At 43.7% G+C, this 4,083-nt stretch overlaps 1 pseudogene across 1 annotated transcript; it reads right to left on the bottom strand.

The window, feature by feature from the left end:
- Window positions 1-2,199: 2,199 nt before the first annotated feature.
- On the bottom strand, window positions 2,200-3,230 carry LOC308617644 (putative monooxygenase p33MONOX; annotated as a pseudogene). Its single transcript has one exon. The product of its transcript is annotated as a putative monooxygenase p33MONOX (transcript).
- Window positions 3,231-4,083: the final 853 nt, after the last annotated feature.

Genomic DNA, 4,083 nt, shown 5'->3' with positions numbered 1-4,083 from the left:
TATAGCTATAAACTTCCCTCTTAGCACTGCTTTTGCTGAATCCCATAGGTTTTGAATCATCGTGTTTTCATTGTCATTTGTCTCTAGGTATTTTTTGACTTCCTCTTTGATTTCTTCGGTGATCTCTTGGCTATTTAGTAATGTAGTGTTTAGCCTCCATGTGTTTGTGCTTTTTACGTTTTTTCCCTGTAATTCATTTCTAATCTTATAGCATTGTGGTCAGAAAAGATGCTTGATATGATTTCAGTTTTCTTAAATTTACTGTGGCTCGATTTGTGACCCAAAATGTAATCTATCATGGAGAATGTTCCATGCGCACTTGAGAAAAAAGTGTAATCTGCTGTTTCTGGATGGAATGTCCTATAAATATCAATTAAATCTATCTGGTCTATTGTGTCATTTAAAGCTTCTGTTTCCTTATTTATTTTCATTTTGGATGATCTGTCCATTGGTGTATGTGAGGTGTTAAAGTCCCCACTATTATTGTGTTACTGTCGATTTCCTCTTTTACAGCTGTTAGCAGTTGCCTTATATAGTTTCCAGTGACCTCCTCCTTGAGTTTGATTAATGTACTAGAGCAGCACAGAACTCAGGGAAACATTTTACTTACTAGATTACCTGTTTATTTTAAAAGGATATAACTCAAGAAGAGCCAGATGGAAGAGATGAATAGGTCAAGGAAAGGGGAAAGGTTGAGAAGCTCCCACGCCCTCACTGAGGGCCACTCTCCCCAAATCTGTACATGTTCACCAACCCAGAAGCTCTCTCAACCCTGTCCTTTTGGGGTTTTATGGAGGCTTCATTACCTGGGCATGGTTGATTAAATCATTGGCCTTTGATGACTGAACTTAATCTCCAGCCCCTCTCCCCTCCCTGGGGTGGTAAGGCTGAAAGTTCCAAGGCTCTAATCATATGGTTGGTTCCCCTGGCAACCAGACCCCATCTTTATGTGCTTTGCACAAGTCATCTCATTAACATAACAAAACACCTTTAGGAAATTCTGAGTTTTAGGAGCTCTGTGTCAGAAACAGGGACTAAGACCAAAAATATATTTCCTTTTTTTTTTTTTTTGAGAAAGTAGTAAGGATTTTTATTGCCAAAACAAGTTAAGAGAAACAAGCATAACAGGAGACACAAATAAATTAATTGTTCTGATCATTTTAGACTTCAGGGCATCTCTGTGGGAAGATCAGCTCAGCTCCTTGTGTAGACACCACACTGTCCAAAGCAAAAGACAGCAGGAATTTGAGACAGTGTTCAAGACAATGATTGAACATGTACACAGTTAGGAGAAATGAAAAGGTGTTTTCCCTAGTCCCTTTCCTCAGTGAGGTACATATTTATAAAGGAATGAGGCTCATTTTGGGGGAAAATGATTGCATACTGAAAATTTTTAATTCTTCCACCTCCCAGGAAAAAATTTTTCAGGCCCTGGCCTGAACAAGAAACTCAAAATAGGGTGACACTAGTTTCATATGAACTGCAAGACTATACTCAAACTGCAGGTGCTGCCTCCTTTAAGAAAGTTTAACATCCATTTATCTATACCAAACCAGTAGACTGAATTTTCTCCCTTAGGAAGTTTTCAACCAAATGGGAGTTAAATTAATCTCACTTTAAAATGCAACAAAGGATATGTAAGGCTAGTGTTTGTTCTGTGACACACAAAAGAGAAGCATCCCTCCAACAGCACTGGCCCAAGAGGTACTACAGTAAGAACTGGCTGCAGGGCAAAGTGATCCATGAGGTCTACCAAAAAGCAAGGAGATTCCAGTTTCAGCAGAAAACAGAGGGGATCCCTGCCAAGGCTGGCTCTTAACTATACCCATATCTCAAACAGATCTTGGGTCCCCATAACTGACGAGGCTGGAACACACAGTGCCCGCATAGCCAAGAGGGCTAAAGTTGTCTAAACTAGTCAGTGAACGCCTCTATGCCATGATTTGTCCATGCGCACATGGATAGTGGTAAAGGAATCAAGAAGCCTTGGTTTTGGAACAACACAAACATTATTTACCTAGTAAGTAATGATCAAAGTTCTTGGGTAGAGTAAAGATACAAAACTAGGTAATGAGGTCCCCATACATCACTGCTGAGGTTTAGTCTAACTTTAAATTAAAGCAGTACAAAATGGCTTCTTCTGCACAAGGACAAACTTTGCAGTAATATTTCTCAAAAATCAATTATGTCTCCAGCTCTAGCCTCAGTTTGAGAGATTTTTTAAAAGACAAAACAAAATTTTCCTATGTCACAGCCAAGGTAAAGGGGAGCTGGGCTCAAGACACCCTCTATCCAGAGTCCCTGGCACAGAAAGAGCTCTAGAAGCCAGTGGGTGTGAGAACATTCAAGTCCTACGGTTTGAGATTGTGGGCCCACGGCAGCTGTTTCTTCCCTTCTATCACTGGGATGTCCATTTTGGGTGGCTTGAACACTGCTGGATCCTCTGCCATTTGGGTGGCCTGCATTCAGATGAGTTCCATTGGAGAAGGCTTCTGGGCTCCTTTGTAGGCCTGGATGACAAAACCTCCAGAATCAGACTTCTGGAGGGATCTTGGTCCAAAGAGGCTCCATTTATCTGCCGAGCTTCTGTCTTTTTCCCCACTTCCAGAATCCGTGGTGCAAAGATGGAGGCCAGGTAAGGCTGTGGAAGAACCAGAAGTGAACCAACCTCTGGGCTTCTGCTTAGGGGAAGAGTGGGAGTTGCTGCTTGGGGTGGACTGGGTGGAGGCCGGCTGCTTCTCCTCTCTTGTTATCTCTCCACTCTGGAGCTTTAGTTTGTGGAGTGCTTCTGCCACTCGAGGGTACTTGGTCTCCTCGGTGGTGAGGCCCTTGTGGGGTGTGTAGCCAGCATCTCTCAGCCCTGCCTGCTGCTCAAAACGCTGAATGCTCTCCTGGGTCTGTTTTTTGATCAGAGACCTCATGATGACATGGGTAGCTTTAGCCTTTGCCACGGGGACCTTGTCCGCACCGTCAGTGGCTGATGGCAGGGCACAGGACGAGACACTGGCCTCTCCTTCCTCCACCTTGGCGAGGTGCTGATACTTGCACTCTGGAATCACTGACTTCCAGGGGATGCTGCCCATGTCTGATGGAGGAGGAATCATGAGTGTAGGGTCCTCCAGGGCATCATCATAGCTGAATGCCTGACGGTATGTCCCGATGGGCAGGGACATCTTGCCAAGAGACCCACTAGGCTCAAGGGCAGGCACTTCTGGTTGTCTCAAAGCCATTGAAAGACTGGGATCCAGGTGCTTTTTCTGTACAGAATTCAGAGCTGAGTCCCTGCCACCAGAGTGAAATGATGTGAAGATTATGCTGACAGGTATTCAAGAGGAGCATTGTCCAGCTGCTGCAAATTAGCAAAGCTGCTCGGGAAGAGTCCATCCATTCCAGAGGTTCTGTTTTTCCACCTCCGCGGAGCTGCCTGCGGCCCGAGCTCCGGCACTAAAGAGGCTCCGAGGACCCACGTCTCTCGAGAGGCTGTGGCACATTCATGACCCAAGCCATGGTGTGAGTGGCGCTGTGCCCGTGGCGACACAGAAGGCCCCAAGCACCAACCAGGGAGGGACCCAAAGATATATTTCTTATTATGAATCACAGCATCACATCATTTACTGAATGCTGAGTGCTGACTTGACAGTAATAACATTTCTTTTGAAATTTTCAAGAATATGATCCTTAATGAAGCAACAACTAGAAAAGTTTAAAAGTTCACACCACTGTCAGAAAAAAAATGTGGCGTTTTTCCATGTTAGTTGTAGAATTCTGGCTTAAAAACCCAGGGAGGAACGGATTGGTCTTAGCATGTTTGGAGGTGATTTTTGGTGGACAAAATTATTTTGCAAACAGATTACTGTTTAATCATTCAGATGGCTCTTTTGAGTTACTTTAAGATCCGTGAGGTAGATGCAGGCAGTAAGTTCAATAGCTTGTCATTGTAAGCTGGACGGTTTTACAGAATATTGTATTAATTTTTTTCAAAGGCAAATGCAGTCAGGATATAATGTCATAGCCACTTTCTGGAAAACCAAATGCACATTTTTTCAAACACAATTGTAAGCTGCGGTTGATGTGGCAGCCCTA

Source organism: Mesoplodon bidens, assembly GCF_964165515.1.
Source record: "Mesoplodon bidens genome assembly, chromosome: 5".
In the NCBI taxonomy this organism is placed as follows: Eukaryota; Metazoa; Chordata; class Mammalia; order Artiodactyla; family Ziphiidae; genus Mesoplodon; species Mesoplodon bidens.
Note: the sequence above shows the minus strand (reverse complement) of the source record. Positions and strands in the feature narration are given on the sequence as shown.